Genomic DNA, 24,709 nt, shown 5'->3' with positions numbered 1-24,709 from the left:
ATAATAGTGTAACCAAGTTAAATGTGCCCATGTAATGTCCCTTGACCAGTCTGGATACATGTTGTGGTTGAACCTCAGCCAGCAGCTACCCTGAAGCACCTGCTCGCTCATTTTCTAGGGTTGGGACAGGGGAGAGAATCAGAAGAGCAAAAATTAGAAAACCCATAGGCTGAGATGAAGACAGTTTAAAAGATAAAGGGAAAGTCACAAAACCAAAGGAATTCATTTGCCGTCTCCCACTGGCAGGCAGGTGTTGGTGGCAGCCCATCTCCAGGGAAGCAGGGCTCACCACATGGAACAGTGACATGAGAAGACAAATGTCACCACTACAAATGTCCCCTCCCCTCCCCGCCCCCCCCCCACCTTCCTCCTTCTTCCCCAGCTTTATAAGCTAAGAATGATTCCATATGGTCTGGGATATCCTCTTGGTCAGCTGGGATCAGCTGTCTCAGCTGTGTCTCCTTAAAATTCCTTGTGAACCCTCAACCTTCTCGCTGACGGGGTGGTGTGAGAGGCAGAAAAGAGCTCGACTCCATGCCAGCACTGCTCAACAATAGCAAAAACATCCCTGTGTTAGCAATACTTTCCAGCACAGATCCAAAACACAGTCCCTTACTAGTTGTTGTGAAGAACATTAACTCCCCCAGAAAAACCCAATACAATCCACTAAATTCTCTTTTTTTGCTAAGCACATGGTAACAACAGAGGACCCTAAGTTGTCCATCTCTGCAGGGTACCAGAAGACAAAGCATTGCACTTGGCTCTTGCTCCAGATGATCTGAATTTTGGTCGTCTCCTTGGAAGATATGTTCTTATTTTTCTTTACTTTCAGATGGAGTAATATAATTTTATTTTATTTTTACTATTGCCTTGTAAAAATGAAGATAACTGATGCTGAAAGGCGTAAGATGAAGTGGAAAAAGGTACATCAAATCTTTGCATAGTAGAAAGATACAATCATTGACCATCCTGAAGCTTTGTAGGTTTCAATCTTCATTGCAGCAACAAATGTTTGATGTGCTGCAATAAAAAAATCTATTTAAAAATATTGGTATATGGCAATATAATCTTTCTGGAACTTTTTATCATGTTTGTTTTTCCAAAGTATAATTTACATTCATATAACTGGAGTACTGTTATTTTGTATTTAATATTAGTATATCAGTATAAGCATATATGCATTTAATTTTCCTAGATTTCTGTTTACAAGCTATTATTATAATAGATTAATTCATTGATATAAATGATTGAGACTAAATACTGCATTTAACAAATAAAAGTTTTTTCTCTTTTCCTTGAGTAGTTTTTCATAGTATACCTGTTTTTCATACATGAAGAGAAAAATATTTAATATCAGTTGCACTTTTTCAAGTCTACCAGAATGCATGTTTTGTTGTTCCACCTACACCTCCTTTTTTTTTTTTTTTATTACAGATTTCTTGGACAGGTTTCTGTATCTAAATATTAAAAGAACTTTCAAGGATACTATTTAGAGTTAAATTACCTGACGAGTGTCATCTTTGTAGAGATTAAAATTTCAGAAGATGACAACTCTGTATTTCAAGATGTCAGTATTTCAATAATGCTTCCCACCTCTTATTTTCTGCCAAATCTTTTTGAAAATCTTCAGTCAAACAATGTGTTGGTTTACATGTTATGGAGCCATCCTTCGTTGTGCAATGATGGATGTCATGCAAATCAGTTTTCACTATCACAGTGTTGCCATAGTTTGGAATAGTAAGGGTAATTGTCTACTATTGGCTACTATTGACATTAGCAGTACATTCCCAGAATTTTAAATGAGCCATCCTTGGATTTTTTTTCTGTTTGTAAGAAATAGTAAGCACTAATGTTTATTTGTTCTGCTTTGGGATGTTGTTCCTAAAAGACTGGGTTTGTTGATGACCAGGAAGCTAGGAGCAGTACAGAATGACAACTTCTACTATGGTTCTCAATTAATGCCATGAAAAATATGTAAAAGTTTGGATACAAGTATGGATGAGGTCACTGTGAAATCAAGCAAAAGATACTGAGAGACACTCCAGCGCTAAGATAAAAATGGAACAATCAGATGATAACTGTCATGTCTTTAAGGGGCAGAAATAGTTTACTGTCAAGACTTGTGCTAGGCAGCCCAATGCTCCTTCTCCTAAGCTTTTCCTGATGGGCAACGCTGCACCAGATCTAAACTGTGTGTTGACCTCTACATGCTCTCTGAAGCTATTCCACAAACACAATGGCAATATTTATTCTCATACAGGAGTGCCCTGTAAATGAATGATCAAAACACACTAGTTTAACCAATATGTTAATTTTCAAAGTGGAGTCTATTATAGTGTTCTCATGAAGCTTTCTTCCCAATTCAGCTGTGCTGAGAATCAAAACTTCTTTAACCTGTCCTCCTTATATGGAGTATATTTTTTTATACAGTGTGTTTCCCAAAACCTGCTTCTTCTAACATGATGCAAAATCTTTTATCTGATTGCCATGAAACACTGAATAATTTGAATATTTCAAGCTGAACTGTGCAGCCCTCGCATTTCTAAAATGAGGGCAATTTCAAATCATAGGTGGTTTCTATTAAAGTTAATTATTCTACCCTGTGACTTTGATAGTAAAGTAATGGGCTACTAAATGAACCCAGTTGCACCTATTCTCACTGCTTTTTCTGTGGTTCTTTTTATGGATCTTCTTGCAATCCAGCATGAAATCTGACATTCCATTATATGATAAATAGGATGTATGTTACATTTCCTTTATTGATGTGGTTAGTGTTGTTTCCATCAGAACAACATTCACTTTCTACTCTAAAATTATTCAGTAGGGAACAAAATAATCTTCAGTAAAGAGTTAGTGATACAGCCTCATCTGATAGTATTTTGTTGTCTCTTCACACTGGATTCAGTCCTCTGATTTTCACATTTGCTATGTAATTATGTGGATCTCTCCTTTCCTTTCCTTTCCTTTCCTTTCCTTTCCTTTCCTTTCCTTTCCTTTCCCTTTCCCTTTCCCTTTCCTTTCCCTTTCCTTTCCTTTTCGTCTTATAGCATGTACCTGAGAAAAGCAGGGAGCTATTCCAGTCTTGGTGTTTCATAATCTTTTTTTGCTTGTCTGTCAATATACTGTCCAGATACTATTTTCCTGTGATGAAATACCTACAGGAAAGGATTTTAGTGTTATTAACATGAAATTTCCCCTTCTGAGTGCAAAGCTGGTAATAAGACTTGCTTTGTTTTTATGGAGAATGTTTTCTATAATTGCCCAATTTCTTCAGATGGTATTTCAAAAAGAGCAAACTCCTTTGGCATTTTGTGCAAGTGGTACATGCAGAGCACAGAAGTGATACAGGACTGGTCACAGAGGGACATGCTATCCATGAATTATGATTATAAGGTAGGAAAAGGTCATTATTTCAAGAAGGCAAAGCACTCAGAGTGTCTGTTAAGAATGACTTTGTTAAGTCTCACTGGTGGTGAGCTGCTTATGCATATACACTGTAGAACTTTAAGTATAAGGGCTCTGCCATTCATTTAGGAGTTTCCTTTTTCATTGCCTATTGAATATCAAAAAGGGAAATTTGTTTAATACTCTAACTCTTTCATTGTATTTAAAGGACAGAAATCACCAGGAGAGCATGTATGCTTGAATTTCATCCATCAAAATTGGATTACTGTAATGGGCTCTACATGAGGTGGCTTCTTAAAACTTGATCTTGTGCAGTACACAGCTGCTCTCAGTAAATGGAGCTTCTTACAAAAAAAAAAAATAAAAAAAAAAAAAATAAAAATAAAAAGAAAAAGCTCTACTGTATGTTGAGATATAATTTTAAACTTATCTTCTACTTCTGAAGCACGATGGGCTTGTGCAGCCTTTGTGAATATCAAGGGAAGTGTTTCTGTAGGCTCCAGTACTGCAGAATCAAACTTTAAATAAGACAAGCCAGCACATGTCCAAAGCACTCTGACACTGTGATCTGTGATAGTGTGTGAGCTCTAATTAGGTATGCTCAGGACCAGATCATGGGGATTAAATGTGAAGGAACTGGATGAAAAGTGATTGAATCCTTGGATTTGGAAGTTGCCTCTTTGACTAATTCACCAGCCTTTTTTTTACTGAGAGAAAATGTGTGGATCACTGGAGGTGATGGAGGGCTTAGACTCTGGAAAATTAGGTGTTTTTTTAACATTGGGCACCTTATCAGTAACATAACTAGGAAGACTCCTGAAACTTTGAAATAAAAGGTAGATGGTTGAAAGGTTATATATAAAAGAAAACTTAAAATATTAGACTGTCTTCTGTGCTGTTTATTAATGGACTGAATGAGCTGTGCTGAACAGACTATGTATAATGAATCATTTATAAACAAAGCATGACCTTTTCCTACTTGTAAGTTACCCATGAGTAGACTTTGATTTTTAGAAATCTGGTTGTGGAGAATTGTTTGATCAACTTATGTCAACAGACTTCAGCATATTTGCCTTGAGTAAGATTTCACTAACAGTAATTTATGATTGCATAAATTGCATGAAGTGGTTTCTATTCCTTATTTGGATGGCTGAAAATCTTACAAAGAATGACTTGCAAGTATAATGTGAACATTTGTGCAAACATCTTTCCATAGAGCATGTGGGAGACTTGAACTCTCTATGGCCAAACTTCCTGATGGCATTCCTTGTATTCCTTAAACTGAGAGCCTAAGAAAAAACAAATTGAAAGAGTTGTGACAGATTTCCTTCACAACCTAGGTTTGTTTTGGTGATATTTCATCCAGTTTAACTGGTATTTCAAGAGAAGTTCACGGGCAGATTTGTCTGAATCACCATCAGTGTCATGCCTCATGAACACATGGGAGGACACTTGCATGGCAGATGCTGAGAAAAATCATTGTTTATGCCACATTTAGTCATTAGAGATTCCATTGTTTTTTCCAGAACAATTATGCCAGTCCTGGTGTCCTGATGAAAGTCCAGTTTGGATAATTACATCCTGCCTTCCTAGATTTCCCATCTGGTCTATTTTTTAGTTTCTGCCCTAAAACTGTACTCTATTAATATTGTTGTCTAAATTCCTGGTAATTTAGTTCAGAGGGTTGGGTGTGTGCTTTTGTTGTTCTTTTTCTTGTATGGGCCTCCTGCACACATAAATTCATTGATAAATCTTTGCAGGTGACCAGGCAAAAACTCCTACAATACTCTCCTATGTCTAATTTTCACACAGGTTAATGAAGGTAAAACTGCAGGAGGTACGATTGCAGGAGGTACAACTGCAGGATCTGCATATACTATATAGTGAATAGAACATCTTTTTAATTCTTATTAAAAATTCAAAATTCTTAATTCTTTAGAAGAGTATTTCAACATCACTTTAAATAGCATATTCAAAATATTTGACAAAAGGCTGTTCTGATTAAAGATTCAAAGAGTAATAGCAATGTAGAGTTGAAACATAATCTCAAGTCTGGTGTTGGGACTTATTTGGGTATTATTATTGCTAAGACCATTGAATACTAGGCCAAATACTGTTTAACTTATCCTTCAATTACTTGGATGAAAGGTTGGAAACTCCTTATTAAGGAGCAAACTCCTTATTAAGTTTGCTGACAGCACAAGGCTGGGAGGCGTGGCTGATACCCCAGAGGACTGTGCAGCCCTTCAGAAGGATCTTGACAGGTTGCAGAGATGAGCAGAGAAGATCTGTCTGAAGTTCAACAAAGGCAAGTGCAGGATCCTGCATCTCAAGAAGAATCACTTGCACCAGAACAGGCTGGGCACTGACTTGCTGGAAAGCAGCTCTGTGGAGGACCTGGGGGTCCTGGTGGACAGCAGCCTGTCCATGAGCTAGCAGTGTGACCTTATGGCCAAGGAGGCTGTTTGCATCCTGGGCTCCATTAGGAAGAACATCCCAGCAGGTGGAGGGAGGTAATCTTGCTCCTCTACTCAGCCCCCATGAGGCCACATCTGGAGCTCTGTGTCCAGTTCTGGGCTCCTCAGTACAAGAGAGACATGGAGCTCCTGGAGCAGGTCCAGCATAGGACCACAAAGATGGTTAGGGGACTGGAGCATCTCTCTTACAAGGAATGGTTGAGAAACCTGGACCTGTTTAGCCTGAATAAAAGCCTAAACTATTGAATATTCATGAATCCATCACTATCAGTATCTGAAAGGAGGCTGTACAGAGACTAGATGCAGGTCCCTGCTGGTGGTGCTGAGAAACAGGAAAAGAGGCAACAGGCAGAAACTGAACTCAGGATGCTCTACTTGAACTGGGAAAAAACTTTACTGTGAGGGTGTGACTGATCATGGGCACAGGCTGCCTGGAGAGGTTGTGGAGTCTTCTCTGGAGATATTCCAAAGCCTTCTGGACACAACCCTGAGAAAGAGGCTCTAGGATGACCCTGACTCAACAGGGAGCTCAGACAAAATGGCTTTCAGTGGTCCCTTTCAGCCTTACGTGTTCTGTGATTTCATGTGTGATTCATATGTGATTCACGTGTGTTTCCCCCCCTTTGATACACAGCAATGTACTACAATTGCCAGACCTAACTAGAATTAGTTAACAGAGCCTCAGTATTTCTGAGGTGGTACATTGCAATTGATTCATAGGACAATTCAGACTGTAAGGGACCTCAGTCTCTTGCATGTTTCAGCAGGGGTGCTTGACAGAACAAGAACTGCTCCACACCCTCAGTGGCCCTCTAAAGTCAGGCCCTCTCCAAAAGCACACTCCAATGAAAAAACATAAAGTAATTGCTACAGTCCAGAATTCCCTGATAGACCTTTGCATGCAGCTAGACCTGCTGCATGCAAAGCTTTTCTGCAACATCTGTCCTGAGGTTCTGTTTGTTTCTGGCTGTAAAATCCCTAGAAACAGAGCCCTGACAAACACTTTCTTTTATGGTATCTTGAGGTTTCTCAGGCCAGACAATAAGTGTCTTGAGAATGGTTCATGGTATAGATTGTTATGAAACGGGCATAGCTAAGATATTTACATGTAGCTCTCTTCACCATGTTCTTTAAAAAATATTAAGGACTAAGCTGACAATTTAGATAGTCTCTTCCTGAACTTGATAAGGAACATTTTCTTAATTTCTCACTTTAAAATTTTATGCTAAAAATTATGTCGATTTTCTTGCATTATAAAGAGAAGGATGAAGAATGTTTAGTCTTCTTCTTCTTTTGTAACCACTTTTATTGTCACAAAGAGGGTTATTAGACATTTCATTATGAAGTATATAGACAGTTCTCTGTCTACTGGAAGAGTCTTTTGTCTACTTCTTCTTTGTTCCATTGGACCAGGAAATATTTGAGTTTATATTTATGGGGAGAGGATGAAGAGAAAGGGAGGGGATCTGAGCTGGAGAGATCTGATCTTAGAATGAAGTTGAGTATAGACACCATAAAAGGTGGGAAGTTGACAGTGGTCTTGGGAGAAAGAAAGGAATGAGATTATTGAGCTCCTAAAAAGGCCATTTTAAGAAGTGGGAAAATTTGTTCTGTGTTTTGAGGTAAGCCTAGTAAACTCAGCAGAAATGCATCTATGGACTTAGATGTCTTTTAAAATAGCTAAGCCTCCCCACATTTAAAACAAAAAAGAAACAAAAAATAGGCACTGCAAAGAAACAAACAAGCAAAACAACCATGAAAACAAAACTCCAAAACAAAACCAACAAGAAACGGCCAAAGAACCAAATTGGTTTTTTTGGGGTAAAATATGTTGTCTTAACTTTCTGAGACTACATAAGATTTCAAGTTTTATCCAGTTTAAAAGCTAATAATAGAATTTTTTTTTCCCTTGATGATGCTCTTACCAACCTACAACTTTTTTGTTTGTTTTTCCCAGTCTTTACTATTAGCTTACTCTGTCCCCATTCAAATTGTTTAGTAAAATTATTTAATAAAAATCAGGATAATAAATTTATCTTTTTTCAAATTGTGGAGGCTTCATCTGCCTCAAAGGGAGGTGAGTCAATTTTCAGAGTTCAGCAAAGTCTGATTATGAAAGACATAACAAAGGAGCCAATCCTGGAGGCAAAAGTACATAATGTCTTAAGGAAATAGGCAGTGGACTGGAGTGCACTCTCAGAAATTGTGATGGAAAACAGCTGATAATATATTGGAAAGCAAGGCTGAGATTCAGAGAACTCTTGAGAGCCCAGAGAAGTAGATAGATAAAAACCCCATGAAGTTCATTTGGGGGCAATGCAATGTCCTGCACCAGGGATGGAATAACCCCCTGCCCCAGTACAGCCTGGGAGCCTGCTCTCACCTCAGAGAAATGTGAGAGTTGGGGGGTTTGCAGTACAGAGCAGGTGTCCTGGAGGGCAATAACTTGAAGATGGGTCAGCAGTGTGCCCTGGGGCTGATGGCAGGCTGGGCTGAAGTAGGAAGAACACAGTGGCAGGTTGAGGAAAGTGATCACTTATCAGGTGCTGGTTTTGGATTGTCAACCTGAGAAATTATTTTTGTGGATGCCAAATGGCTGTCCAAGTCCTACTAAAGCCAGTATCACTTAATAAATCTCAGTATCTCTTACTGACTAATTACTTGGGTTTTTTTGTTTGTTGGGTCTTTTTTCCTTCTCTTCTCCTTTCTGCTTGTTTATTTTTTTATAGCCTGGCATGACCCTGCAGGCAGGAGTAGCAGCAACAGGATTACAGAGTGACAATCAGCAGTCATAACTGAAATACAAATAAATTGGCAAAAAATCTACAACTGAGGTTTTCGTAGTTCCCCCATTGGTGAGTTTCTTTAACACTAGCAGTGTTCCTTCATTTCTCTTCTTACACTCTGCCTCTCTGACTCCAGTACCTCTGTGGCTATCAGCCCTCAGCTCCTTAACTGTGATAATCATTTATGACCCAGGAACATTTTCTATTTCCTCTTCTTTCACTCACCCTGGACTGCTGGATTTATCACAGATAACATATACTATATAAGATGGCCTTGTTTCCACCTATCTCAACTGGAGACTGATGTTCTTGTGCAGCTAAAAAATAACTGCTTTGGAAGTTTATTTGTCTAAAATAAGCTGGTTTGCATAAGCAGAGTGCTTATTTTGCATTGTAGCAGTACAAATGATAGTAGAAGCATCAAAGTATTTCTGTTACCCTTCCTCGTTTTGTCAATTACATTTGCTGCACTCCTCATGCCACTAATTTTTATGGTATCTTTTTCTTGCCTTCTGTCAAGATCCTTTAGTACATACCTCTCAGTTCAGTAACACTCTGTAAACATTTCCCTCACTCCAGCTCTCATTAAGGCACAGCTTCCATAATCTCTCATTCTCCTGTGACATCACCAGAAAACATTTCACATTGAGCCAGTGAATGATGGAATTCAGGCAGAATGACAGAATTCACAAATGCAAAGCTTTTTTCTTGCAGCAAAATTATATTCACGGTGCCTAACCACGGCATTCTGCCTTTTGGAAAAACCCATCCTGCTTATGTAGTTTCATCAGTGTGGCCCTTTCTCCACAAGAGGGATCCCAAATCTACTCACTTGACCCTACACACCCTTTCAGTCACTTGGACTGGGGGTGGGGCAGGCATCTGCGTGCAGCTGGGAGAATCAAGGGGCAGGTTAGAGGAGGAGGCACAGTGCAGACTAAGTGAAAGTATTGGGAAGATTTAATGGAAATGGAACTCTCAAACTGGAGTTTATGGGTATAAGCACGTATTTCTGGGAAAGACAACAGAGTACATTCTGAAGTGTAGCTTCAGATCTCTAATCATTGTGCAGTTACTCCAGGGACTCCTGAATCTGTGTCGGCTGCTCTCAGACTGATTACTGAAACTGTCAGAGTTTATTCAACACCCTTATACTTGGATTTTTTATAAAAGCTGATAGATTGTTTCATTGCTGCTCTTTTCAGTATTAAAGTTGTGGGGGTATTCTAATTTTGTACTGGTTCTGCATGAAATATTTCAAGAAAAATCATTCCTTGCAATGTACTTTCAGCGCTTCTATGAGACTGTTTTCTTTGTGCAGCAGAATTAGTCTAATCTTCTCATACCTATGCACAAAGACAGAACATTAATATATTTAGACCATTTGATTGGTTACTTACTATTTACGTTGGTATAAAAAATTAATACTGTTGCTGGAGCATGAAAATTCCAAATTAACAGAAACTAATGCTGCCACTGAGCCAGATTTAGCACTGCTGAGAGAAACTGAGGTAATTCTGTAAAACACAACATAACATGCCATAACTACTTCTGATTTAAATATGATTTTTCATACATGGTAACCCAATGTATTAATCACTTTTTCTTTTATGCTTCTTGCCTCAGTGTATATGATTTGTAGCAATATGTTTCACATTAAAGGAGTTTTAGAAAAAAATTACTAGAAACTTGGAGTGTCAAAACCAATCTGTATTAATGACAACATCCTACAAAATATGCATACAGTACTTATAGAAATGCTACCTTTGTGCAACTTTTTTCCTGCCAATTCAGCAGATAATAATACTTTGATAAAAAAAAAAAAAAAAAAAAAAAAAAAGACCTGCCTTGGTCCTTATTTATAGCCACTCTTATCTGTTAAGTGTATCCACTCAGGATTTTGTTCTGCCCTTTTTTCTTCTTTTCACATTACCCTACTGAAAAACAAAATTAAAAAAAAAAATCCCCAAAAATCTGAATTTCAAGTGAACCGGGTCTCCCTAGTGTACAGTGATGAGGTTATCTGTGGGAAAGGCCCTAGTTCTTGGTGAACGAAGGCACTAATGAAAATTAGCATTCTAAAAGGATCTTCTGCAGCTGTCTTCATAAAAAGAAACTGATTAGTGGTTTGGACGGTTCTAACTCTGTAAATTATCAAACAAAATACGGCAGAAGCATCCATTTACGTATATGAAAATTACAATTTGAACATCACACTTAGAGCACATTAATCAACTTCATTCTTTGTTTTTATGCCTAATGAAGCTTTTCAGAAAGGTAAACAGCTTTCTAAATAGAGTTGCCTTGGCAAAAATGGATTAAATGCATCCCTACTTGGTATTTATTTATTTATTTATAGTCTTTTTCTCTACTATTTGTCTATTTATTTATTTATTTATTTATCTAAGTAGGTGTGATTTGGTAAGATGTAGATAAACATTTGGAATGACCACGCTTCTTCGCAAAAACACCAGCGTCAACAGAGGCAGAAATAAATACAGCTTAATCTTGTTCTCTTCATTTTCTCTTTATTGATTTAATTTTTTCACAGCAATGCCACCTTGTAATTGTGCAAGTGTGAGATTTTTGCAGGCTTTCTAATAATCATATCTCATCATCTTTTGCCTGTACCTTCTTCCTCTTAAAGCTTTTATTGCCAAAAATAATCCCCCGTCTTCTTTCATCTGTGGATTTGGGGGTGGGGGTCTGGGGAAGGAGCTGCTGTTTTCCCCCAGAAAGCATTGCTCATTGTCTTTGTAAGTATTGCTCATTTGAATATTGCTCTTTGGTGCTCAGAACATGAAAAACAGTTGCTTTAACAGTTTGTGAAAATTTGTGTTTATTATGCTTGGTGTTTGTACTGATTGTTCTGATTGTTAGACGTATAAATAACACCCTGTTGCAGAAGGTTTCCAGAATTAATACAGTGATTCAGCTACTCAAAAAAATACTTTAAAAAATAAAATGGTATGTTAGAAGTGGCATCAATTTTCAGCCTCAGCACAATGGAAATGTGATGCTTCACTTGGTTACACTGATATGCTTTGGATTTACTCCATCAAAGTCAATATATCAAGGCCATAGCATCTCTGTGCAGACTTTTGGCTTCATATGGATGCTGCATCAAGCCACACTGAAAAACTTGAGTAAATGTTTTTATTTATTGTGAGATGCCAGAACACCATATATCATGTCCCTGTGCTCTGCTCCAGGTGAGGGATAACTCCGTTCTGTGTCCTTCAGCGAGCAGCATGGAGATGGCACCACTCTTTCCCTACTACCAGCTGGATGGTGCAGAAGTGATTACTTACTAGATTACCAGTGATAAAAAACATTTTCTCATCCTTTTCTGCCTCACAGTGATTAGGTGATCCTGGTGCTTCTGGGAGTAAAAGGTACCAGAGCACTCAATCTCTGTCCACTCTGTGCGACTCATGGATTAAGCACAGCAGAAGTTGAGTCAACAGGTACTCTGTGACCTGCTGGATGCTCAGGAAGGATACTTTACTCTGTATTCTTATAGTGATTGTCAGGGCATGTCACAGAATTCCTTCCTGAAGGTCTTTATAGAACACATATTAGTCTATATTTACTTTACAGGAAACCTTGTAATTTCAGGAGATGATCCATTTCCTCCTCAGTCTCCTCAGTCAATAGCATTCAGTGAAAATCTGTAAAAAAGCAGACCTGACAGGTCACAGGGTGGAAATTGCATGTCATAAGCAAAAGATGGAATCTCAAAAACATGCTACTTTTTTATCTGTGCCTTTTCATATATGGTATTTCACATAGAATGAACATCTTGTTAGAGCTTTCGGGAGTTAAAGGACTTTGAAAGGACTTTTTCTTGCCAATGAGCAGCTGACATGAGAAAAGGAAAGACAAATACCAGGAGTGGGATGTACAGAAACAACAAATAAAGACAAGAAACTTCAAATGTGAAATGTGAAATTCTGTACACCAAAAAACTACATATATCTGACTTTGATTTCACCCCACTTAAAGAAAATATTTCTACCAGCTTGCAGAGGAGTTATTTTGCACAAATTTTCCTTACTGACCTTAAAACTTCTTTTTCTTACCAAGAAAATTCGGGATAGTCTGACGGAGGTCTGCCTCAGAGCATCCTAACAGGGTTCCCTTGAAGGTGATGAAGATATGCCAATTTACATTACCCTTGTTTTTAGCAATAATGGATAGGACATGGATGGGATAATATCGTGTCACTGAGAGCTAGAACAAAGGTCTGGGAAAAGAACTGTCTATTGATCACTGGACTAACATATGGAAGCTAGTTAATGTTCCTTTAGGAAGCAAGTGCCCTGAGCTATTTCATATCTCTGCTCCAGAATATGCTGATCTAATGCCATGCATTTAACCCTCTTCCATTTTATTTATTACACAATATTAGCAAGGTTTTACAACATATTAAAGTACATCTTTGCAAGGGTGATCAATATATTTGTTCAACATAAGTGTGCATGAAGCTACCATTACAGTGGAATTCATTATGCTTTTTGTTTTTCATGTTTAAAGTAAATTGAACTGTTGCCTTAAATAATACCAGTGCCTTTCAAATTTCTGACCTCATGATGGCAGGTGAACCCATGGGTCCAGGTTTCTAACAAGGCCAGGGTTAACCCCTGGCACTGTGCCTTGAATGGTGATCTGCCAAGAAACCACTTACAGCATGCAACCCCCTTTGCAAGAGGCATCAATAGCAGGCACTAGTCACTGTTAGAAAGGCTGCCAGGGCGCTCTGATTTGATACTGATTTGTTTCCTTGGTAGGTGGAAATTTCCTGGTTATCTCCTAGGTTAAATAAGGGCTGCCTTCTAATGGCAGAACATCTAAAGGCAGATGCAAAAATGCTACTTTGACAAGATCCAGACAGCTTTGTACTGAAGCAAAGGAAAAAAATATGTAAGGAAATAGGGATGAATATTAATTCCTTATCATGAATGATAATAACAACTGAAGCTTTCTATATGATATCTTCTATGAAAAAGGATGGTACACAATTTTTATACAGGTGCTCTGTTTATTGAAGTTCATACCAATGATGTGTGTTGCACCATGGTCTTTCTCCCCTTAATTTTCGTTAATCACTCATCATTCTATCAAAGATATTCTGCTTAGTGATGGATTTAGGCAATCCACTTGACACGGACCTGGTAGTAGTAAGTGTAGTAAATTCAAGTCAAATTCTTTCTGTTCAGAAGATCTCAGAGTTAAGTGCTGTCTTTTAAACTGTCACAACTTAACAAATAGCTCCCACTGGTAGGCATAGCCACACTCTTCTTGCTTGTTTTGTGTTCGATGTCTGACCATATCATGAATAGAATTTTAAAATGAGTTTAAAATATGTCATCTATTCCAACATCACCCAAAAAAAAAAAGAGTTGGAGAGGAAATGCAAATAGTTTGTTGGTTTGGTTCTTTATTCTGTCTCATTTGAAGTCCCAATAAGCAACCATAAGGGTGCAAAAGAGAGTAGAGTTATAGGATTAGGAAAAGAGCTGGGTTGGGAGACTAGCTGTTCCTTCATTTCCAAGGAGCTGTTACATTGAAGTAACTATAATGTGAAGCCTTTAATTATTTTTTTTCAGAATAACTGCTCATATTTGAAAAATATGCCCCCTGCAGATTTGCATTCTGTGCCTGTATTTTGTTCATGATGAGCACAGAATCTCTGAGCTCTCTCTTGATAGGTTTCCCAGAATTCCATGGTGTCTATAAAATTATTCAGATAACTTGTGGTTTATATACTTCTCTCTGTCTCTGTATGTGTATGCATATATGTGTGTAACAACAATATAGAGTGATCTGAGCATGATCTGGTGTATTGCTTTTCATCTGCTGTAGAAATATTTTTAACATCTTCAATGTAAAATAATGACAACAATACACAGATTTTTTTCTTTTTTTAATTTATTGCACAATGATCAGGGAACACAGTATAACCCTATCTGAAGGTGACATACATAATTCTTTAAGATATTTGGCACTCTAGGGATGATTTACTTGGTACACTGCCATTAAACCTACTGTGTACCTTACTCTTTAGTATTCAGCTGCAATGGGGATTATTTTGCTACATTCACTGTTTTTTTCTACATCATTCATTGACCTCATCTTTGTACTTTTTTCACCTGCCCACTTATTGGCATTCTAACTCACTTGATAAATGGAGTGCCATTTCTGCAAATGCAATAACTACAGTTTGTTTGGTAACAGAAAGGTCTGATCACCCCAGCTGTGATCCTCACATATTGTTACCAACCCTCTTGGGCACAGAAGATATTAAAGCTGGGTTGCAGAAAGCATTTTTAATTGATCCAGTGTCTCATATGAAATTCTGCACAGATAATTCCTGAATTAGAAATCTCAGACTGTAGTGAGTGGCTTACTCCAAGCATTGCATGTTTGATGATGTTCATTGTTCAAAGCAAGCACATAATGTTAATGCTTGAATAAAAGTATATCTTCCAATAATGTTTTAGGAGACTTTCCTCTTGTAAGTACTCAGAAACAATCCTTTAACTTTCTGTTATATGCCTACTTCTCCTGGGAATATTATTTCTAGAATTTAAGTAGGCATCGTATTCTTTGTCCACATTCATATGACCTGGAGACATGGCATTATTAAAAAAAGTTGGTTCAAAACAGGTATAAACAGTTTTTTACCAGGTAGTTCAATTATTTTTATAGCTGTGTTTCACCCATAAAGCAGGCCAGTAGAGCCAGAAAATATTAACACATATGACCCAATATATGCACAAACATTATGGAAGAGTAACTTCTCTAAAAGCTTTCTAAAGCTTATAGGGATCTTTTTTCCTCTGGTTCTTGTTGCCCTCCAAATTCTGACTGAATTATTAAGATCTGTTCCTCACAAATAAAAATTATAGAATTATCTTTCTTAAAGGCTGCTTTGAAAGCTTTACTTGCAAGTTGAAGTCAATAGATGTGAAATTCTGAACATCTTTTGTATAAAACTATATCACCTTTAGCTGATATGTTCTTGTTATCAAATAATGATAGTTTCACAGAAATCCTTTCATATTTAACTGCTGAACTTGGAACACAAAGAAAAAGCAGCATTTTTTAGTGATTAATTTTATTAATTTCTTTTTGTCAACTCCTCTGGAACTGTTTATTATGACATTATTTCTAGAAGTCACAGTGAACAATGGCATGCATACTTAAAGTTTGATAGACATGGGGCTTGTTTCTAGAAAATAGAGCCACATGTTAAAAGGCATAGCTTTTTAAAGAGCTGAATGCCTGTGTTTGGCATTATGACTTCGTGTACATCAGAATTGGTGTGAACAGATTTTTTGGCAAGAATAAAATAGATGGCTTTTGGAAAGCAATACAAATATTGTTAATTTCAGTATTCAAACAAGCAAATGCTACATTAAACTCTTTCAGTCTTCTTCTCATCTGAAAAATGCTAAGTGATGGCTATTTGAAGTAATCATTCATAATGGTATATAGTTAATATAGTTAATACATTTTTCCAGAAAAATCTTCCTTATTTCTTTGGTTTTTAAAAGTATAAACTTATGATTAAATGAATGGGGCTTTGTGGATTTTGTTTTTCATTTTGTTATGACTTTTTTTAGCAGAAGGCGGTAGCCTTTCAGAGATATTACTCACAAGCAGCACATTTCTACTTTTTGATTTTTCATTTCAGGTGAATAGGCCAAAGGAAACAGGCAAGCAATTTTCTAAAAACTAATAACAGCTTTGTTAATTAGCCGACCGTGAGGTGGACAATTTCCAATTTCTATATAAATCAGATTTTTATTAGAGCATATCTCTCTGTAGCCTCTGAAGTTTTGCAAATTTAAAGATTTGTTCTTCCTGAAGAAGGAAATTTTAAATAATAAATTCATGCCACTCATTTTTTTTCCAAATTACTTCCCCACCCCATTTAGAAATCTTTTATACAACACAAAAAATAATGATAGTTCTACAAAATAAGTTTTGCTTTCTATTGCATCTTTTTGTAACCACAAATGAAGGAAGTATTAGCGTGAAGACTGAATATTTGATCTGAAAAGAATATACATACAGAAAGACTAACATTTGGAAAGGAAACTGCAGTTTTAGGAAGATGTATTCAAGACCCTTGCAAAAACTCAGGAAATGGATAAAATTATTAAGTGCAGCCATGAGATCTTTTTGTTTTTCCTCTGACAAAGGATGCTACATTTAAAGCTACCTATGGGAAGGCTGGGAAGTAGATCCCTTCTGATTTGCCAAACTAGGAAGCATTTTTTGAATTAAAAAGGAATGTGTCATCTAAGTAAAAGAGATTAACATTAAGCCCACAGCATAAACAGCTTGGGTGGAAAAAAAGAAGCTGATTAGCAATTCAAGCTTTATCTTTACTGAAAAGCGACTGATGCCCAGAGAGTTCTGGCATTCTTCACCTTTTGTTGACCATCTGTACCTATGAGCTCCCCAACAGAGATGCAGCTCACTTGGGGACAGAAGAGCAGAAGGGCATAGCCTCTTCTACAAGAGCCACAAACCAAAAGCCACGCTAAACACCATCAATTAAAATTCATTAGTCCTGTAGGAGCTGCCCATTAGAGTGTTGAGTGTGCACAGATGCCACTATTACAAGCATGACACCAATAATTAAGCACCAAAAGTAGGAGGACTTCACAGCCTATTTAGCAAAGATATGATCTCTCTGTTCTTGCATAAACTTTGCCATAACTTTAATTGCAGTGGATTTCACCTACATTGGTCAAAAGAAATATTGCCTTTCGTCTTATAACTGCTAGGACTGTTGCTTTCTAATTAGGTTTAAGACACGTAACAAAATAGATGAGATTACTTAATGGAAAAAATGCTGTGCTATTAGAAGTGCATTAGTTATGATAGATGTCTATACTTAGTCAAGAAAAATTGAAGCCCAATTTATTCTTATATATTTTCCTGTTGACTGTCACTGTTGACTGATGACTTGTCTTCAGAATGCATCTGTAAAGCTTTAAAATAAATAAGAAAGAGAAAGTTATCTGTATGCATTTTGTTGGCAATTGCTTTTTATTTCTGTTTAAAGCTTGGTTTTCCAAAAATTTCAGAGGGTAGGAAGTGATTAATTTTATTTTATTTTTTCTTGTTTTCTTCACCCAAAGAATGGGAATATAATAGACTTTGTCTGACAAGAGCAAACTACTATCTTATTCTATTATCTTCTTACAAATTACTGTCTGGGGCTTTTTTTTTTTTAATTTGGTCAGTTTATTGTAACTTCTGCCTTAAATTGTATCTATGCCATAAGTCAGAGCTGCTATAGGAAGGGTAAGAAATGTGTCAGATGAGCTTGGAGAAATTCACAGTTTAATTTGTTCTCCCTTCCCCTCAGCCATTGTTTGGAGCAATGGATAATATTTGGTTTCTTAGAATTCAGTTTCAGTGTCTAATTTCATTTATTGAAATCTTGTGAATTCATCTCTTGAGGAAACCCACCTTAATTCCAGCGTGTATGAGACGTGGCAAACAATGGGGTAGATGCAGATCCCAGCTGCATGAATTCTTTTGTTTTTCCACAGGAAACATGGTGAAAAAATCCATAAGCTGGACATGCATGTTCCACTCTCTGCCTATACCTTCTGTCTCCTAGGAGCTGGACAATAAAAGATAAATAGGTCATTTTACAGTGTTGTCATTGTTGTAGGGAGAAAGGAAAAATAATCTCTCTTAAATCAGGAAAATGACAGTAACCAGCTCTTTTCCCCTAAATTGTCAAATACCGTGAGGTTAGCTTTGGAAGTTTGTACTGAGAATTTATGGAGAGACACAGTGTGCCATACATAAAAATTTTAGTGTGCAGTCATTAGAATAGCCATCCATTTGCAAATGTTAGCCTATTCAACATGGGAAATGTGATTGAAGTAAGAAAAAAGGACAATAAGTGGAAAAGATAAAAGGTAGTTCCCGGCATCACAATAGCATGACAAATAGCAGCTACTTGTAGTATATAAATGAACTGTAGAGCATGGTAGGAGTCCAATAATGTTTCAGGATTACTCAGATTCATTAACCTCATCAAATCAAGAAATAAGTGAAGGAATATGGGTTTTTTCCAGGTACTTTTAAAATTTATATTTAGAAAAGTTACTGACATATTTTCTGTGATGGCCAGATGCCCTGACTCAAGCAATGACAACAGCAGCCAGTCTGTGTTTTGTCTCTGCTGGTGCTCCTACTGTTATCTCAGTGGTGGCAGCAGGAAGAGCAAAGGTTTAAGGGGAAGGAATACAATACAAAGGCAGCAAGTCTCTAAGAATGACTTGCAATCACTGCTTTTGTGACACACAGCATAATCACTTCCTGGCTACATATATACATATATGTGTACCTTTGGTTATTTTCTGATATATATTTTGATCCATGTTTGATAATAAGGTCTTCTCTGCTGGTAACTTTTCTCTTGCAAGTTAGTTACAATGAAAAAAGAAACCTAGCTGAGCCTCCCATAAAAGTTAAAACCCAGTTTTGTTCAAAATTGCTCTTTGATTGAAGTGCAAAAGTTCAAAGCCAAAAGCAGACAAATATACAGTAGAGAAAATAGTTCACATTCCTTAGTAATGAAAAATATACCAATTTATCACACATTATATTCTTCCAGCTTGACTTCCATTTTACAAAAGTAAAAGGAAAATTATAGATATATTTCACAGAGGCATAAAGAACTATTTCTAGTTCATTGTATGCAGTGGCCATGCATGAAAAATGAAAAGAAGGTGACATATTGGTTTAAGTCGAGCCAAGTAGAACAGTAAACAATAGAAAAGATAAACTACTCCTTAAACTAGTTGTGACTGATCAGAGGTAGCTTGGTGGTCAGCATAAATATTTTCAGTACAAGGCAAATGAAAGAAACTTACAATAATAAGAAGTATGTGAAATAAAAATTGCTGATCAAGTCATAAGTCTAATAATTTACCTGACTTAAATCACAAATAGATGTGTGTATAGGAAACAAAATACATTTTCCACATACTTCAAGAAAATAATAGCTTGAAAATTATATATAAATAGCAAGATTATCAACTCTTCTGACACTCAAAATATGTCAAAACTTTAGTCTAGCTCTACAAGGGTAACTATACATTAGAAGCTAGTTTTGAAAAGGGCAGTCTTGGACTAATTCTACAGCTGTGATTCCTGTTTTGATCCAAGTTACTCTTATGTTGTTTTCAGGGTAAATATGAGTCAATGATTTACACTTGATTCACTGTTTTGACAATAAATATAGTGATATGATTTATCTGCTGTGAAAGCTGGCATGCACAACCTGTATATAGACAGTAAAGCAATGGTTAGTTCTGCACACGTGGTGTCTCAGTTAGCCAGAGAAGGAAATAATGTGGGTGTAGTGGAACTCCCTTCAAGTCTGTCCCGCCAGCTTCTCCCCTCACTGAAACTCAGCTACAAGGGAAGTTGCAATGTACCTTAGCTCTGTCTCACTCAGATGCAAAGGTAGGACACACCCAAGACGGTTGAGGCAGAGACAAGACCTGAAGAGGCTTTCTCAACCACAAAACAAAAAAGCCCCATGGGCCCCATGGAGTTATCATAAGGATTTATTTTTTTTTCCATAGGAAAAAGTAAAATATGTGTTTGTATTTAGTGGTACAGCATGACATAGTAAATTTCAGCTTTTTAGTGCAGACCACAACACAGTTCCATGCAAACATTGATACAACAGAGAAATGCAGGAAAAAGGTAAACTAGTTAATACTTCAATGCATGAGTTCCCTTCCAATAGAGTAATTAAGATTCCCAATCATTTCAGTGTTTTGAGCTGTTTCATTCAGGTGGAATCTGAAACAGTATTAACGTGCATATGAATAATATCCAGAACTAGTCTGATGACTACTCTGATGAGTTCTGCAGGAGCTCATGAGTTAGCTACCCTCTATGGCAATGACCCCCCCAGACTCACTATCAGAGGCTGCAGTCTGCCTGCAGATAGCACATCCTACAAACACCATCTCTCTGGGTAATGATCCTTTTCTGGTATCATTCATACAAGAATGTAGAAATGGTTTGACTTACAACACAGGACACCAGAGATAACGCTTAATCAGATTATCACTTCATCCAGACAAAGATTGTTATTTACCAAAAAAATAAAAGGGATTTGAAAGCTTAAGGATTTCTTAGTTTCCTGCAGAAAGTAAAACCACTGGAATCTTGTGCAAGTTTGGGATGTTGTTATTCCTACAGTGTAATACTGCATTAGAGACCTGACTCCTTTTGCAGCCTGGTAGGTCAGCAATGGTTTTTTAAGGCATCTTCATACTCAAAAGAGATAACAGCATTGGAAGTACCTGCATATCACCAGAGCAGAAATAAATAATCTTTTCTCTACCATCAGAGCTGAAAAGCTGTGTATACTTGGGATACTGCTATTCTCTGCAGCCAACAGCCTAAGCAGTCTCTGAATAAACACAGCAGACGACCAAGTGTTCTCATGTTTCTTTACTGGAAGGCACAAACTAAATGAATAGTGACCTAAAAAACCCACAACCTTAAACCAATGTAACCTATCCAAGCTAACTTCTTTCCTTTACCAGTGTTTGGACATCTTGTATGTAGTGAAGTTCAAGCAGCTCTGAGAAATATTTATGTGAAATATGTTGTATATTCCTATGAATCCTGGTCTTGACAGAGCAGTAATTAATAACATTAAACAGTGCTAATGGAGAAAAAAAAATCAGTATATCTTTTAGAAGTGTACCCATTTGTGTTCCCACAGAGGCCTAAATCTCAGAAAGTTGGCATTCAGATGTGACTTGCCTGTAGTTTTCATTTGCAGGCAAAATCAGTTCAAGTAGAGTTGACCTAGCAATGATATTCTATCATCTTTGCTAACATTTTGAATTCTGAACAATGACACAGCAGCATCATTATTCTTAACAGAAAAATATATTAAAAAAAAAACCAAAACCCTTCTTCAAGCTGAAGAAAATATTTTAGGTTTTAACATTGCCATTGTTTCATATTACTCCTGCCTTTGCACCCATCAACCTGACATATTGTTTTTGAGTATTTATGTCATTGTGGGAGTAGTTTGCACAATGTTACCATGGTTCAACCTTTTTTTTGCATATGAACCATGGATTTTCCATGTAGTTTATTTGAGTTTCATCATCCTCAAGGATCAGGAATATCTTTTAACTGTTAAAAAATTTTTGCTCTCACTGCTAGCAACACCCACTGTGGTATATCCTGTAGGAATGACTATCCAAAGAATATATACCAACCACTAAACCAAGATAAACCACTATGTCTTTGATATATTACACATACACAGATACTGCAGGTGACAGGGATTAAAGGGCACTGATAGGGAAGATGAGGAGTTTATTTGTATTTCTTTCTTAAGTACTACTAAAAAACCTAAAAATCTTCTGAACCTTCATAAAAATAAACCCATACTTAAAAAAAAATTGTATATTTGCAGAGTCAAATAATTTATTAGTTTTATCATATTTTAACCACATTTATTAGAGGAATCTTTTTATAAAATGTTACATACTTTGTTATAAAAACAAATGTTACTCTCCCAGACTAGGAGGCTCTCCACCAAATACACTTAATGTTTTTTGTTAGTTAAATATATCATCTTCTGCTAAGATAAGCATTTGATTTTTATGTATGCCAAAACTTTTAAAGTCCTGTCTTTATCCATGCTTTTCTGTCCTTTGAGAAGGGCATTCTATATACAGATAGAAAATCTCTGTAGATTTCAATGAGTCTTTTGAGAACCTCATACACAAAGGGTCAATTCAAAAAGCTTAAAGATAAACTGAAAGAAAATGTGGAAAAGTACCTCTTAAAAGCTTGTCTTTTCTGTTTTGAAAATCCACATAACATGTATTTTCTGTGGAACTTTAAATCCTAACTTATGCTGATATTTTTTACCTGCCTGTTTCTTTTTTATTAATCTTTTTTTTGTTTTTCTGTCCTATCATGAAAAGAGTATTTTTGCTTAATTGATGGCATAGGAGTATAGGTGCTTTATGATTCAATTATATACATGCTGTAGAATTGAATTCCAGTCCTGCAGTATTGTGTCAAATATGGGTATAATGTGAAAGGTTAAAATGAGGAGAAAAGCACTTAAAGAATACCTATGAAGCATAAAATTCTCCAAAATCTTTTAGAATAAAATCTTCTTTTTTTAAAGACAGTTTTAGAGTTACATTGAGTTTCTAGGTAATATTTTTTCTTTGGGTTGGCATTTTTTTTCATTATTTGCTTTGTCATTGCAAAAATAATTTTGTTTACTGCGTTCTTTAATACAGTCAAGATGCCCTTGTCTAATGCAAAATATTATGTTCCTTAATAGGTTCTTGTTATGGTTGCTGTTAGGGAAAAAAAAAAAAACCACCTTGATAGAATTAGACAGCAAACTGAGTAGATAATGTACCATGTAGGTGACTTAGCACTTACAACAAGTGATTTGAATTTTGAACTTATAGTCTGTGTAAAAGAGAAACAATGTACAAAAGTAATTTCTTTCTGTAAGTATTTATTTGTCCATTGCTCACCCAAACTGAAGGAAAAATACTAAGTCAATGTGTCATAGCATGCCTTTCCTGGGATGGAGCATCACATTAATGATTGGTTAGTTCATTTCCAAGGGATTTTGCAGCATATTTTCTACGTTTCTTTTTTTCCTCTTGTATTATTCGTTCAGGAATTCTTCACAAAGTTCAGTGTGGTTCATTAGATTATCTGAAGAAAATGGATCTGGTAATTTCAAGACAGATTCTTTCTGTGACTTTTCTAATTAAGTCTCTTTCATCAAACAAAAAGCTGCCCTTTTTACTTGACAAACATTTGTTCTAATTTGGCATTCACTCTGTTTTTTGGTACTTGTACTTCTTTCTCTCTCTCCTTCTCTCCCCACCAACAGCAGAAGCAGCTGTTTAGTCACAGGATCACAGTCTCTGACATTTACTCTAAATGTGCTTGGTTATTAAAATAGTTCACTGTTAGACAAACTTATCAGCTGAAAAAATACAATAAAGCAGTTCCAGTATGTTGCATGGGGACATTTCTAATAAAGTGCATTTTTAATATTTCAGTGCACCACTATTAATGCATACATCTGTAGATATAAAATATACCTTTCCTTGGAGGTGGTTTTGACTTCTAAGCAATCAAGCACTGGAAATGGGGGACATCATGATCCACAACAAAAAAATACATTGTATACATAAGAGACCTAATTTTTATTCACATAAATAGAGAGAGCATATTTGCCTACCTTTTTATTAGCATATCCAAAAAAATTGTCAGTTTTGAGTGCTCTGCTTCAGAACGGATTATCCTACCAGGAAGGGGAAGAACGTTCAAGAAAAGTTTAGTCAAAACACTTTTTCACAATGCTCAGAAAAACTTTGTGAAAGCTTTCTCTGGACAGGCACATCATTGATTAATTCTTCAGGTATGTACTTTTCTGCTATGTGAAGAAAACGTGATATGAGGTCAAGTGCTCACTGAGGAAGCAAGAGCTTAGACTTTTAGCTTTCCCATCGGACAGTGGGAAGATAAGCTCAGACTGTGACAAGCATTGCTGTACACAGTTTATGTTGCTATTCTTTAACTCTCTCTAGTGTCATTAGCTTGCCAGCCATGTAGTCTGTAAGTAACAGGTTGCAATAGTAGCTAAAATTGACAAGTGCTTAGCCCAGAGCACGGATTGAATGTAATTCATAGGGTTCCTGAGTTAATTTCCAATACCTGTTTCATGAAAGCAGTTTCATGAAGGCAGATAGATGGCTGCCAGCATCTTCTGGCTTTCTCTGCAAATCCCTCTGTCTTTCACTGCCATGATTCTGGAGTTACTTTTTTTTGTTTGTTTGGTTGGTTTTTTTGTGGTTTTTTTTTTGTCTTCTCTTTACAACTCTTTTCCTAGCTCTCCTTTTCTTTCCAGTCTATTTTCTCCTTCTTTTTTATTCGGTCTTTATTTTTTATTCTAGCGTTTTCCCTAACATT

Source organism: Pyrgilauda ruficollis, unplaced genomic scaffold (genome assembly GCF_017590135.1).
Source record: "Pyrgilauda ruficollis isolate IOZ18807 unplaced genomic scaffold, ASM1759013v1 scaffold20, whole genome shotgun sequence".
Lineage (NCBI taxonomy): Eukaryota > Metazoa > Chordata > Aves > Passeriformes > Passeridae > Pyrgilauda > Pyrgilauda ruficollis.
Note: the sequence above shows the minus strand (reverse complement) of the source record.